Here is a 15,968-nt window from a genome sequence, read left to right as displayed (position 1 = left end):
GTCGGATGACACTTGTCATATTCACTTTCAGATTGAGGTAAATTACGCTTTTGTTTTACAATTTATTTAAATGTTGTAGGTAAAGCGGTTAAATTTATTATTCTACAAAGATCATTTTTACTAAGTTGTTCAGGATATCGACAAACAGACATTATCATTTTATGATTGGTATAATACAAATAGTTTCTTTTAAAATAGCTTCTGCTTTTACGTTCTAAAGCTTTTTTCTCACAAATTTCTGTTTTCATGTTTAGTCACTATCAGGAATATCTTCATTACACCATAAAATACACTCAATGTCTTTAGTTTTCACAAAATTGTTCTTAGTAAGTATGAAAAATTATTGATTTCTCACAAGAACAAAAAAAAATTATTACATTGACTAACCACGAGGTACCATCTTCTATCTCTTCGGTCTCTGATGATGGTGATTCTACTGATGAACCGAAATTGATAGTTCTTTCTTCTTTGTTACTCCTCTCATGTCATGAGTTTAAAATTAGTCTATAGTGACCATGTGCAACAATAGAATCTGCATTCATAGCTTCTAATTCACATAAATCAAGGAAAGAATTTATTATTTGTTTTGGTTTCAAACTGTAATAAATAAATGTGCATCCCAAATATTTTTCTGTTGTGATATCAGTAGATTCGTCTAACAAAAGACTAAAAGGCTGTTTACATATATCTTCGTGTAGTTCCTGTACAAAATGTGGGGCAAAACATTTTTTATAATGGCACTGCATTTTGACCGATGCATTTGTATGTATGAAAAAAAATCACATTTAAAAAAAATACTTTTACATAGATCAACAAGATGGTCAGTAATATTAACCTCAGTATGAAATTTGGGTCTCTTGACGTGTCATAAAAACAAAGTAAAAATCTTGACCGGGGTTAGTTGACTATATTTTTAGATAATAATTTGTAATAAATTCACTATTCTTTCTTTATTCAATCTATATGTCAAAAGATTCAAAATATATTTAGATATTCTATTTTAAGTGTCAAATCTCTTTAATATACTTAGCTGAGACAAAAGTTTTTATTTAACTTAGACTAGCGTGCAAGGTAAGTCATCTAACCCCGGTAACGGGGTCAGTTGACATATCTAGTGAGGTTAGCTTACTAAATAGTTATTTTTAGATAGGTACTTTAAGGATAAAAATAATTAAATGGTTAAAAAAAATAGAACTTTTAATTTTCCTTTCAAAACTAAATACAATAATACATTCGAATCGCAGTTGATACATACATAAAATGTTAAATTCGAACTTTTGGTGCATTTCTCATGTACCTTCTGCAGCATTGCACCCAGTCACCACCACAAACGCTATTTTGATAAGATTCTTCGCATATCAAACAATTTGTTTCATCTTCCGATTCTGACAATGAGGAGTCAATTATTTTCGAAAATTGACACATCCGTAATTTTCCAGGTTCAAAACTAACGTCTTGTTGATAAATTGCTACAAAATGCTGTCTTTTGAAAGTCCTTTAACAATTATTATTTCGGCGTGCGTGACCTACTGCGCCAAAATCTCTGTTAAACGGTCATAGGGCGTATCGCCATCGGTCCACTCTAACCCGTGATAATTTTTGGTTACCCACATAACGGTCACTCTATCTCGAGATTGTAGATTTGAAAACTCGTGCGGTACTTTAAATATGACATGTTTTAGCTCCCTAATGGGTCTGTCACAATAGTGTTAATGTTAGTGGTAATGTTATAATGTTAGTGGAGATGGCAATGGTGATGTTAGTAGTCCAGTGTTCACAATAATGTTAACGGAATGTTACTCTTACAGCTGTCAACGTGGTGTGAACTGTCACTGCGCGTGCGCGTGCGTGAAATTCTCGATGGTGATTGGTAGATGTTAACGAAGATGTTCAAGAACCAGACATTTTCTGGATCTCTTAACATCGTTTCTAACATTAACATCACCATTATCATTATTGTGAACGGTTGAACGTTTCACCACTGTTCTGAAGATTAACATTCTGGCTAACACTAACATTAACATTACCATTAACACTATTGTGACAGATACATAATGTTATCGTTGGAAATAACGGTTTCTTTGTTGAGTGATGGTTTCCCCTGCTTTTGAGAAAAGTTGCTGTGATGGTACCGATGTGGCCACCGTAGCTAGGTATTTGAAAGCAATTGTTTTCAGTTTTGGATACAAGTGACAATTGCGTTTCCACCACTTTAAATTACATCGCAAGACAGATTATTCGGGTAATTCAAATTGTTATATTCAGCGAAATAGGCGCATCGCCTTTTTATGTGAACTTTTAAAATGGACGGAGTTTTCAACCACATCTTCCAAAATATCGGTTATTGTGACATATTTAAAAAATTGCGACAGGTACACATCATTGAATAAAGGTTTAAACTGGACCACATCGTGCTTCTTCAGAATAACTTCATACCGTTGTGTTTGGAAAAGTGTCGCTTCGTGGTCGTGTGTTTTCGCTTCAGAGCGCCCATTTTCTCAATAAACTCATCAAATTCTTTCCGATCAAATGTAACAGCAGCCGCAAGTGCCGGATTATACATTTTAATTACGGGTTCGCAATCTCGAAAGGGTCCTTGTCCCACGACTCCTCTTGGGGGTGTTGTTGTTGTTGTCGTCCTTCTACTCCTTCAACACTACTCTGTCTCCCATAGGTTTTTTTCTTGGGAACGTATCGTTGTTCCAACACTCCTCCGCGGAATCAACTTGTTGCTGTTGCAACACTTCCGCACATTTCTTATTGAGTCGAATTTTTCTATCTCTGTTATATTCCGTCGGATGACACTTCCACATGTGCTTAGTCATTCTACCCAACCCAACAAGCACATTAGGAATTTATTGTAAGGACACTGCATTATTTGTTCTTCTTCGTGAAGTAAGAAGTTATAAAGTTGATGCTAATATGAAAGCAACAGAATTAAATACAATTAATGATATTGAATTTTGGAATAAATATTATGGAGATCTTCCTTCTGCAAATAATACGAATATGCCTATGAATTTAGGAGTACCACGTCATGTCAAGGATATACAGTTATCAAGTATAATGAGGAAAAAGACCATCTAAATTTTGCTCCTCATAAATTCGATGAACATATGGATCATTGGAACTTTTTACCCCGAGTTGGCGAAACCTCCTTTTTGAATCGTCTTTTTATTTGGCTCGGTGACCATTATTACGTCAGACGTGGGTCGTGGGAGGTCTCGCTGCGATTTACGTTGAGTTGTATCACTTTGATCTTGTTGTCGTGTTCTCGGCGTGTCTTTTTTACGTCGCGAAAAACCTTGGTTTTCCTACCTATGTCTTTCACGGCTGCATCGTGTTGTTCGTCCAGGTACCAACCACTCTTCCCGAGAAGCTTCTTATTGGGTTGGCTGACCAGAAGTATACTGCTAGACATCTCGTGCTTCTAGCCAAGTGGCCCGGCTCCCCGCACGAGTAGCATTTCGGTGCCTCCTCTGAGCAATTTCTTGCGAAGTGGTTTGCTCCGCCGCATCTATAACACACCTCTTTCCTCTCGACATCGCTCTTACAGTGTCCGCCGCTAGGTGCCCAAATTCTTGGCAGCGGAAGCACTTCGCTGGCCTCTCCAAGGCCCTTGTCCTAAACTGCGACCAGCCCACCCGAAGCCGCTCCTTTTTTTCGAGGATCTGTGCCGTTCTGGTACTTACCTCCGGTTTCTTCTAACTGAATGTTTTCTAAAATGTCATAGTCTGTAGGGAAATCTGATGTGAAGACTTCAGCATCCACATGAATAAAATCATTAAAATTTGATTCTTCCAATTCCTTTCGATTGAGGAGCATCCATGCTTCATATTGCTGTCTAAGATCTCTATCATCATTATTAACAGTATTATTCTCATTTTCTTTTATGATCGCGAGAGGAAGATCGCCTACTTCTTCCCATACTAAATGCTCTCCAAAACCAGTCTTTTTGAAACAATTAGAAATGGTTTATATTTTTGATGTCGTTTTATGTACACTACACCATAACTTTTCAACGCTTCTGATAAAATTTTACCAATATCATCGAAATTAATATGACCACCAGAATACCGTAGGCCATGAATATTTTCTTCTTCATATCTTACTTGTTTTTTTTTATTAATAGTTGATAATTCGGAAAATGGTATAGACGGCTTCAGAAGATATTGTTCCGTTCTTATGTTTTAATAACGGAAATGACATCCACAAGTAATGAAAACTTTTTTTCTCGAAGTTCAGTACACAGGGACTCGAAACTGTTGGCCCGTAAATTACGAAGGGATCGGTATTCTTTTCCCTCGCGTATTCAACGCTCTGGGGCTTTTTAATTGATAGACGGTATCTCTTTTGGAATAACCAAAACCCTAGTTTGTTATTTTTGAAGGGAGTTTTAATATTGTTGCTTTCAACAAAAGTTTTTACCATCTCAAAAATCTCTCGTCTCGACAATCCGAAGCCCCATTTTTCAAATTTTGTTGTTGTTGTCCTTATACTCCTTCACCAGTACTCTGTCTTCCATAGGTTTTTTTCTTGGGAACGTATGTGGGATACGTATCGTTGTTCCAAGACCCTTCCGCGGGATCAACTTGTTGCTGTTGCAACACTTCTGCACATTTCTTGTTGAATCGAATATCTCGATCTCTGTTATATTCCGTCGGATGACACTTCCACATGTGCTTAGTCATTCTACCCAACAAGCACATTTGAAATTTGTTATAGGGACACTGCACTATTTGTTCTTCGTAATCACACATTTTCTGTAAGTACGAAATATGAGTTTCTTTCTTTTCGCGAACGACGTACCGCGTTTTGCTAATTCACGAAGTGAAGATTTATGTTTAGATAATTTCTGTTTTTGGACCTTTGTTAAAAAAATCGTTATCCTTACTGAAACATACAAAAGGTTTTGATAACTTTCTCTGGTTGTTGTTACAAACTTGTTTGATCTGAATTCGAGGAAGAACTTGTTCCAAAGTCAATGTTTTTTACATATTTCCTATGTAGTTTTTTGGAACAACGTTTGTGAATAAACATCGTTTAATGCACCAGCGCTTGTTTCTTATCTTGTATAATCTGATAAGGATGAAACAATGATTGCTTGACGAAATGTAATTCTTTCCATTCATAATAATCAAACAAGTCACTTTTTAAAATGTTACGAACAATTAAATTGGGAAACATTTTGAATAAATCTGTTACAATTGTTCCATTCTTATTTTTTAATAACGGAAATGACTTCAAACCTATAAATAAAAAAGCGAGGTTGTGGTATAATTGTGGTTTTGTGATAATATAAAAAAAAAATTTTTTATTTTTTTGAATATAGGAGACCAAGGTGACTTTTTCATCAAAAACAAACAGTGAGGAATTAACTTCCTTTCCTTTTGTTTCCACTAGCTGCTTTGGTATAACTGCTTTGTTTTTCCTCATTGTACCACCCATAGTTAGTTTCTTATCTAATAATTGCTCTGCGACTTCGTAAGAACTAAGCCAATTATCCATCGTACAATTTCGGTTAGTGCCTTGTATTTCTTCCGTTAAATGTAAAACATATTGCGTAGGAATAGAATAATTTTTTTCTCTTTTCTCATTTCCAATATAAGGATAAGGCTTCGCCGAACACATATAAAATGTTTTCGCATCGCGCATTGTAACTAATTTTAAACCATATTTGTCCAGTTTGTTGGGTATGTACATTTTAAAGAAACATCTCTAATGTGGTGTAATCTTTTTGAAAATAAATACATCTGCTAAAGATTTTCTCGGTTCGATTTAAACACGCTCAGGTGTATTTTGAATGGGCAAAATTGGTTACCAATAAAAAAATTATTTTTTGTGGTTTTAAATTTTTTTAAACTAGGGGTTGTTATATGGTTATGTTAATAACAAAGATATAAGTATAAACATTTATTCATATATGTTTATAATTACAATCATCCCAATTTTAATCCTCGGCAGTGTAAAATACTTGGGGGATGAAAATTTTTGATTTTTTCTTCATTTCTTCATACGATTTCTTTCGTTCTGCAGCACCCTCTTCCCATTTCCGATCCATATCTTTCTTGTATTCTTCACGATGTGCTTTATACGTATGGATTGAAAGACGATGCTTCAGGCTTTTATGGAGGGGGTTGTAGGGACATTGAACAATTTCTTTAAAATAATAAATAGATGAAATACAGTTTTATATTAAAAAAAACTTACCATTTTGATTATTGGAACTACAAAACTCATGATTTTAGTAAGTTGACAATTATTATCAAAGTGTATAAAACGAAGTCAATTACTACTATATTTATTTCAATGTCCCCACTCGTTACACCCCTCTTTTTTGTCTCCCACCAACTTTTAAAGAAAGAAACAACATTTTGCTTATCTTCGGTAAAATATATCCCAATTTATTTTTACTTTAGGTAATTTACATGTTATCATTATTTTATTCTTTCAAAACGAACCTTCCGAACATATCCAGGAAGAAGTAGCAGGAAGAAGTATGATAATTAAACGCCGTCTTTTTAAAAGTATTTTATTTTATAATTATTAAAATCATACATAACTCCTTCACTTAAATAAAATAAACATTCTGGCATACTATAATTTTCCACACTATTTTTAGAATTACAAACAATTCTAGCAATTTCTATTACAGATAAATTATTACAATTATTTTCCATCATTATTCGATTAACAGATTTTAAAAGGTTGTAATAATAAGTAAAAAAATTTAATCTACGTAACATTTCAAGTTTTGCAGACAAAAGTGTATCAATTCGTAAAATTTCTATGATGTCTTCTTCCATAAACATAAGATATGTTGAATTTTTGGTTAACGTAATTTTTCTTGTTTTCAAATAATCATTAGATTTATAATTACATAATTGGAATCACATTAATTGTAAAATTTTCCCAAAACTGAGTGGTCATTTCTTTTTCTTCTTCTTCAATAATATGTATGAGGGTTTTTGTAAATTCGAGCCATTCAAACACATTAAAGGAAATCCGATGATCACAACCATCGTTGATTTGGATTGCTGGCTCAAAATTTCTTGCTGGACTTAGACCACATTCAATGAAGTAAATGCAAAAACGCAAATGTTCAAAGTCATATCGGGTATTACACAACTTTTTTTTTTCTTTTTTGATTGCTTCTTCATACCGATATTACTTTTTTTATTTACATTTTTTTCAACTCAATGTTGCAAAATTATGCAGTTTGTTATACACCATCACGCCATTTTTGACCATCATTACTGCGTCCAAAACACTTAGCTGGCCGCTTTATAAATTTCGGAGCATCCTCTTCGTTTTCTATATTCTTGATTTCGAGATGATTTCAATGTTTTTTCTTTAAAATAATCTTCCATTGTGATTAAAAAAAAACCTGCACAAAATGTACGAATAGTATTTTTATTTTTAAAATATAAAGCACTAAAATAATGATAGCAATTATCAAGTACACCAATCTACTAGAAACTAGAGGTTGTTTTTGTAAGAGGTACATAGGCGGAGCCAACAACCTGCGCGAAGCTGACGTCATAGTTTTGAGCAGTGGCGTAACCAAATTATTTCAATTTACATATTTTATATTTTTTATTAATTAAAACCTCGTTCTATTCCATTTGTCTTACAGAGAACAATGTTCTAGAGTACAGGTTTCTATTAAGAACAGTAGTTTATTTAACGAGTTTGTGTTTCACTCGCGTTTTAAATTGGCTCACTCATGCCAAAAAAGGCCCAATTTACACACGAACGAGTTGAATACAACGTTTTTTTTTGTTCGACGAACCCCTTAACACACAGGAGAAAATTCTCAAATTCTGACAGTGTCGAACAAAAAAATACAGTTTTTATCATTTATTACAACACAAATTAAACTTGGCTGCCACAGCTGAAAAACAGGACGCCACTGAATGTACGAACAGCTGATTGATTTAGCAGAGTGGGGCACGAGCAAACCAACGTTGGTTTACTGCGCAACTATATGGTGTGTACCTCTTACAAAAACAACCTCTACATTTTTACCCTTGGGGATATGTAGTGTAGAGTGGCAATCAATGTAGATTCAACAGATGTTAATGACAGATTTGTATGTTTTGTTTGTCTTATTGAACTTCTTAATTAGTGTTTTATGAATTCTAACTGGGAAACTCCTTTCTCCACCAGCTACAGAGACAGGAAGTGCTAATAAAATTCTCATAGCTGCAGCAGTATTCGGATACAAAGTAATTAAGTTATTTTGGCACAAATAATTTAAAACACCCAAAGGTTTCATAGAATATAGTATAGCATTCGAGATACATCCGGTATTCTTCAATATCATTTACATTAATATCTGATTCATTTTCGAACGAAGGTATTTATTGAAGGCTGATAATTTTCTAGCGTCATCTACGAGTATATCCTTGAGTCTAATAAAACCTAAACGTTTTTGCTATGGGTTTTTAGAAGGGTGAATTGTTTATTCAGAGAATTAAGGGTAGTGTTCAGGGTATTTAAATTTATTCTGCTCTGTTAAGGGTTCATCTTCATAGTCAAATTGACGCTTTTTCCTTCTGCCTCTAACTTTAATTTTGGCAGAAAATTCTATACTGCATTTAAGATTTTCAGCAATCTCATTAGCAGCAATTTTCATCTTATCGTAATATCCAGATTGTCTACAACTTTTCGCTTTTTGTATGGTTTCTGATAACATCCTTACACAATCTGACAAATTTATAGTTACAAATTGCTATAGCTTCGAGACTTTGAATCATATAATACGTTGAATTCCAACGAGTTGAAACTTCTTGGATTAATTTTTTTGGGTCACCTTTATTTTATGCTTTTCTCAGTTGGTCGCTAGCATTATTGCTTTGCTTAAACCAAATTACTATATTTTTCACCTTCTTTATTAAAGATTGTATTTCGACGCTTGATTGAATAGCACGCTCTGTTAATAAATTAAGCTGATGGGCGAAACAGTGAAGGTGTTTTTTTCCCAAACATCGTTTCCAGCCCTTTTGTTATATTTGCAGCGCCATCACTAACTGCTGAAGTAATGTGATCACTTTTGATTCCCCAGGCTTCAAAAATGTCTTCCATATTTTCTATTAAATACTCCGCTGTGTGCCTTTCATTTAGTTCAAAAATGACAAGAGTGGCTGATTTTATCTCACTATTCTCAATAAAATGTATAGTTAATAGTAATGTTTTAATGGTCCAACCTTTCAATTTTTGACTTAAAAATAGATAAGATTGCTTCATAGTAGATAAACAAAGCGGGTTCTGCAGCGGAAGTGGTTGTCGGATGGCGTGCTGAAGAAGTGTATTGGTGGTAGATGGTGTTTGTTTCTAGATCGGAAGGAAGTGTTTTGGGGTCCTCGGGGTGTGTCTGCACCCCCACTAGATGGTGATGAGGGGGTGTGGTGCTGAAGAGGTCGATGGTGTGCTGAAGAAAAAGTGTATTGGTGGTAGATGTGTTTTAGAGCCCTCGATGCGGGTGTGTGTGTTTGTCTGCACCCCCACGAGATGGTGATGAGGGTGCAAGAATGGGGGTTATTTGAAAGGGGGTGTCCAAGAAGTATGTGTGTTGGGGGTGTGCAAGAAGTATGGGTGTTGGGGGGTGTGTAAGAAGTATGGGTGTTGGGGGGTGTGCAAGACGTTTGGTTGTTGGGGGTGTGCAAGAAGTTTGGGTGTTGGGGGTGTACAGGAATGGGGGTTGGGGGGTGTGTGTGTGCAAGAATGGGGGTTAGCTGAAAGAGGGGGTGGTGTGTACTAATGGCGGTTAGCTGAAAGGGCTGTCTTTGTCTTATAGGAAATTGGTGTACACGAAACATCGACCACGGGTTAAAGAAATGATAACTAACGTTGCTATCTTCTTGTTTTATAGGAAACCGATGTACGAGAAACTATCTACCACAAATATTTTTTTATAGACAATTTAATTCATACACTAAAAATCCCATAAGCAGCGCTGTTTTCTCATTGAAATGTCAAGTTAACTTCGATAAAAAAGCTCTCATGTAATTATAAGTGAAAATAGTATATTAAAGTATAAGTGGATATTAAGGTCTTTAAAACACGCGTGATTTTTCGAGCACGACGGTGCAGTCGGAGTGTTTTAAAGACCAGTTATCCACGAATACTTTACGATATATATTTTTTTAATGTTAAATGAGTTAACATTTAGACTTCACGTTTCTCCGGTCCTCTCAGGTTTTGGTGATGTTTCCATGGAAAACGTGTGATGTTGTCATGGAAAAGAGCGTTTTTTAAAGTTCGATTTAAACACGCTCAGGTGTGTTTTAAATGGGCAAAACTGGTCATCAATAAAAAAATATTTTTTGTGGTTATACATTTTTTTTAAATTAGAGTTTGTTATATGGTCATGTTAATAATAACAAAGATATAAGTATAAACATTTATTCATTTATGTTCATAATTACAATCATCCCAATTTTCATCCTCGGCAGTGTAAAATACTTGGGGGATGAAAATTTTTGATTTCTTCTTCATTTCTTCATACGATTTCTTTCGTTCCGCAGCACCCTCTTCCCATTTCCGATCCATATCTTTCTTGTATTCTTCACGATGTGCCTTATACATATGGATTGAAAGACGATGCTTCAACCATTTATGGAAGGGGTTGTAGGGACATTGAACAATTTCTTTAAAATAATAAATAGATGAAATACAGTTTTAAAAAAAAAACTTACCATTTTGATTATTGGAACTATCAAAACTCATGATTTTAGCGTAGCCAACGTTAAATAACTAGCCGTGCTGAGAAAAAGGCAACGTCGCAATCGTTCAGACTGGCGGACCGGGTGAACCGCCGAACATCGAACGCCTAACAAACATAAAGGCGCGTTTTTACACGTTCTCAATAAATTGAAATTGTTTATTAGATGATTATTAGTATTACAACAATTCCCATCTTACCCCCATGGAGGATGATATCTAATTTTACACTGTCCAGCAGTAGCGGCTCGTAACAAAATCAGAACGGGGAGCAAACTTTTTTTTACAGACAGAATAGATATTTATAACAAAGGTGCTGTGCTACATACTTTTCCTCATCACCGAAGAGGTAGAGTGCAAGATGCGTTTTTTTACTGTGGTTTACCCAGTAGGCCTAATCCACAATAAGAAAAATTCTTCGTAACAAGTAACTAAATAACTTGTGGAGATAATTCTTCGCCTTTTATAAAAACTTTTACTTGAAGACGTTCATTAATATAAATTTTTGTCTCAATATTTAAAGAATTATTAAAATTCAATGTAAAAAAATATATACCTACTTACCAAATTCAACAATTTTATGTTCCCAACCAATCAAATTAAGTTCGATTGAAAATGTTGTTATTAAATCATTAAAATTGTTTATTACTCGTATATCTGCTTTCATAAAATTCTCTACTTCATCGTTTTGCCTTTTAGAAATTGTTTCACGCCTAAACTCTGGATCAGTTCTCTCTTTAATTGCTGGCTTTGATAGATAAGACGCTAAATTTGGAAACACGCTAGGAACAGCAGTATCTTTTAGTCTGGGGCTTTTTAAAAGCAATTTTTTACAGTTTCCATCAGGTTGCAAATGTTCATCATATAAAATCATATCATCAGAACTAAAATGTAATTGACAGACCACCCTTTAAGCTGAAGTTTTTTCAAGGGATTGCTTTTAACCATGCTTGTTTGCGCTCTACATTTTTAGGAAATTTGAAAACACTTTCACCGCGATTGTTTTGTGCATTTCTTAAAGACGAGTCGTAATTACTTTTACAGCCTGTTACACAACACCTACTAGGCATGTTTGAATAATATTTAAATTTTAAATACCTGTTAGAAGTTAGAACCAACGATATTTCGTTTAACACACAAAAGTTAGGTTAGGTTTGTCTCGGTTTAACTTCCACCAAGTTGACGGCTTTAATTCCTGAAGAAAATGCCACAATTTATTTCACAAACTCTATACTAAATTCCCTTCAACTTTTAAACAACTTGGTAGCTTAAAATTTTGGAAATAAACACAGTTTTCTGAAGTTAAAACGTTAAGATCACTGTGTACACAAATGCAAATCTGCACAAACTGACTCGGTCCTAGGTCTGCGGGCATTGTTGCCAAATTTACTTGAGCACGGCTAGTTCATTTAACGTTGGCTACGATTTTAGTAAGTAAGTTGACAATTATTATCAAAGTGAATAAAACTAAGTCAATTACTACTATATTTATTTCAATGTCCCCACTCGTTACACCCCTCTTTTTTGTCTCCCACCAACTTTTAAAGAAAGAAACATTTTGCTTATCTTGGGTAAAATATATTTCAATTTATTTTTACTTTAGGTAATTTACATGTTATCATCATTATTTTATTCTTTCAAAACGAACCTTCCTAACATATCCAGGAAGAAGTATGATAATTAAACGCCGTCTTTTTAATAGTTATTTATATAATTAGTGGGATAAAAGCAATATTACAGGACTCAAGTGTGAAGATTGCAGATGACGAGGGCGTTAGCCCGAGTTCATCTGTAATACACGAGTTTCCTGTAATATGCTTTAGCCCACGTGTTATATACAACATTTTATCTACGGCTGCAAATAATTAATAAAAAAATCAATTTTTGCAAGAAACGTCAAATTTGACGTTTACAAAAATATATTTTGACAATCGTGAAATGTCAGTTTCAATCGTTTTCACTTAAAATCAAAGCAACAAGATTGAAACAATTTGCTCAATACCAGGACAACCAGCTAAATCTGTTTATAAACAACGCGTTGTTTTTAATTTTTCATAAATGAGAACCGTTTCGTTTACGTCTTATCGCGGCTCTCGGAAGTGAAGTGACTTCGAAATATGTACATTGGGGTTATCCCGACGTCTAGTGAGAAAAGTACCAGGACCTGGAACGGAAACGTGTGTGATCCTGTTTCGAAAACAACCTGGAGTGCAAGAGACGAGCGTATCTGGAGGTGTCACTGCAGTTTGCGTCGTTTTTCCAGTATAACGTGTATTACAAAGTGGTCTCTTGTGAAAGCAACAAAGAAAAGAATAGTAGATGATATCATTAAAAGTAGAAGTGAGTCTTTTTGTGCCAATCCGAGAGATTGAAAACCGGAACGAAGTCGATGTCGGCAACTGGGCGAACAAAATGCAAGAATTGTGTCATTAATATGTATTTATAATAAGTAGCTTTTCATTTGTATTGTTGTCTTTCAATAAATTTTGTCTGTTTGCTTCTAAATAAAAATGCGTTACGTAATGAAATCAGTGCGGTAATGAACTACATTACGCAACTCAAATGACTGTAAATGAGTGTGGTAATAACGACTTATCCAAGCAGCCGTAGATAAAAGTATTTTATCCAATTTTGCCTTATAAAGTCATGTTTAAATACTTAGATACAGGGGATAAAAGCACTTGTTTAATGAATAATCGAATAAAATTTTAATTGCTCTAGCGGTTTAAAATTTTTATTTCGCTAGCGGTTTAAAAATGTCAAGTAAATGTCAAAGAAAATAAATAAAAATGTATTAAACAATAATTATACATACATTACAGGTATTGGGAAGCAATTGTTCATAATTGTATCATCCATTTTCTAGATTTTCATCTTCTACACGTGTACACGCCGTAAATACCTAATTTTATTAGAAGTAATATTGGATAAAATAATTCACTGTCACACCGATTTTTTTTTCTGGTGTCAATAAAACCATGGCAACAAAAAATCACACTCAGCGGCTCGACAATCATAGGTGATTAGTGACACAAGCTTCGGACTTGATTTTAAAAAAATTACACTCAAATTGGAGAGGTTTATTAGTGTAAAATTGGATAAACAGTTGTATTATACTCGCGGGCTAAATGAATGTTTAACTTGCGATGTTAACGCGCTTGCGGCTTCGCCGCTCGCGCTGTTAAACGCATCGCTCGTTAAACATTCATTTAGCCTGCTCGTATAATAAATAACTATTATTTTATAATTATTAAAATCATACATAACTCGTTCACTTAAATAAAATAAACATTCTTGCATACAATAATTTTCCACACTATTATTAGAATTACAAACAATTCTAGCAATTTCTATTACAGATAAATTATTACAATTATTTTCCATCATTATTCGATTAACAGATTTTAAAAGGTTGTAATAATAAGTAAAAAAATTTAATTTATGTAACATTTCAAGTTTTGCAGACAAAAGTGTATCAATTCGTAAAATTTCTATGATGTCTTCTTCCATTAACATGAGATATGTTAAATTTTTGGTTAACGTAATTTTCCTTGTTTTGAAAGAATCATCAGATTTATAATTATGTAATTGGAATCACATTAATTGTAAAATTTCCCCAAAACTGAGTGGTAATTTCTTTTTCTTTTTCTTCTTCTTCAATAATATGTATGAGGGTTTTTGTAAATTCGAACCATTCAAACACATTAAAGGAAATCCGATGATCACAACAATCGTTGATTTGGATTGCCGGGTCAAAATTTCTAACTGATTTTTTATTTTTTTCGTCAACTGTGGGATTCGAACCTACCATTTCTTTCGACAAACTTACCAATTACCAATTAACAAAGGCTTTATTTAGTTTTATGTTTACTAGTACAGGTGAATTGGGGTTTATGCCCCTGTGGGGGCTCTGCCAACATTACATTTGCTTTTATATCATGATTGGTTTGAGATAATTTACAATGGTTGTTTGTTGTGACATTCTATTTTTGATTATTGTTTTATTTATTAGTGCTCAATGGGGGGTGCCCACGGACCCGCAACCGCCAGTAGTCGTCCCGCATGCTCCCTCCGACGACTCCGGGTTCCAAGATGCTTTCCCCGGTTGGCGTCTTGGTGTGTTCGAGTACCTAAGTCCTTGTCATTGTTAACATGGGTTTTTGAGGTAGAACCCCCATAGTAACATTTAAAAAAATTGTAAAACAAAATTGTAATTTACTTTAAGCTGATGAAACAATTGTAGAAGATGGTTAAATACTAATAATCTTTGTACCTCGTATGTATATGTTATAATAAATTAATTCTACATCATTACAAAATATGTTTTTTATTTTTCAAAATACCTGCCTAAAATAAAACAAATAGCATGTTTATTAAAAATATTTATTATTTTTCAAAATACCTATAAAAAGTTCAAATGTCTAAAACAATACAAATTAGATTAAACTGTAAACAAAGAGTAAAAATTTACCATATAGGGTGTAAAACACGAGCCCCTCAAATGACCCACCTACAACAGATATAACTTTGTGGGAGCACCCTTGCTCCACCGATCCATTATAAATAATAAAAAATTCCCTCGATAAACTGAGGAAAGTTCATGAAATATATCCTACAAATAGGAATAATAATAAAATTAAATATATAAAAAGAAAAAAAAAATACTTCCAAAGGAGAACAACTTGTGATAATGTTTTCAATTGCCGTTACTTATGGATAGGTCGGTCATATTGAACTGATATAAACTTATCTAAAAATTTCTTGTATACAAAGGAAAACCTCAAAAGATAACGACATATCCAGGAAGAAGTGATAAAAAATTAAACGCTGTCTTTTTAAAAGTATTTTATTTTATAATTATTAAAATCATACATAACGTAACGTAAACGTACCAATGCCTGACACCTTAAGGACTAGTTTTATATGTATAAGCCCATAGAAATAATTTAGATGGGTCGATCATTTTTTTATGAGTAGAAAATGAAGCTCAAGCATAGTATTAATATCTTAGAGTAATATTGATATATTATATATTTTTTAAATATTTTAATATGTCAAATTTTTTGCCCAATACCTGACACCTGCCCTTCCGATTATCCGAAACGCACGGGAAGGGACCTGTTTCGGATAAACGAAATTTCGGTTAAAACGGAGATGATAAACAAATATTATCGAAACAATATTTTTTAGTTCAGTTCAGTTATTTTTGTTGCTAGTTTGTACAGTTGTATATCATCATCAAC

At 33.8% G+C, this 15,968-nt stretch overlaps 2 long non-coding RNA genes across 2 annotated transcripts in view; one reads left to right on the top strand and one right to left on the bottom strand.

Annotated features, from left to right (window-relative positions):
- LOC138136725 (uncharacterized) overlaps window positions 1-15,044 on the top strand; it is a 42,191-nt gene extending 27,147 nt beyond the window's left edge. Inside the window, exon 2 of the long non-coding RNA XR_011161407.1 lies at window positions 14,738-15,044. This is a non-coding gene — a long non-coding RNA (uncharacterized lncRNA). The remainder of the gene's footprint in view (window positions 1-14,737) is intronic.
- On the bottom strand, window positions 10,394-12,160 carry LOC138136726 (uncharacterized). The gene is made up of 2 exons (XR_011161408.1): window positions 10,701-12,160; window positions 10,394-10,652 (listed from the first exon to the last, which is right to left on the bottom strand). It is a non-coding gene; the product is annotated as an uncharacterized lncRNA (long non-coding RNA).
- Window positions 15,045-15,968: the final 924 nt, after the last annotated feature.

Source organism: Tenebrio molitor, chromosome 8 (genome assembly GCF_963966145.1).
Source record: "Tenebrio molitor chromosome 8, icTenMoli1.1, whole genome shotgun sequence".
NCBI lineage: Eukaryota > Metazoa > Arthropoda > Insecta > Coleoptera > Tenebrionidae > Tenebrio > Tenebrio molitor.
The sequence above is the reverse complement of the archived record's forward strand: the minus strand, read 5'-3'. Positions and strand labels throughout refer to the sequence as shown.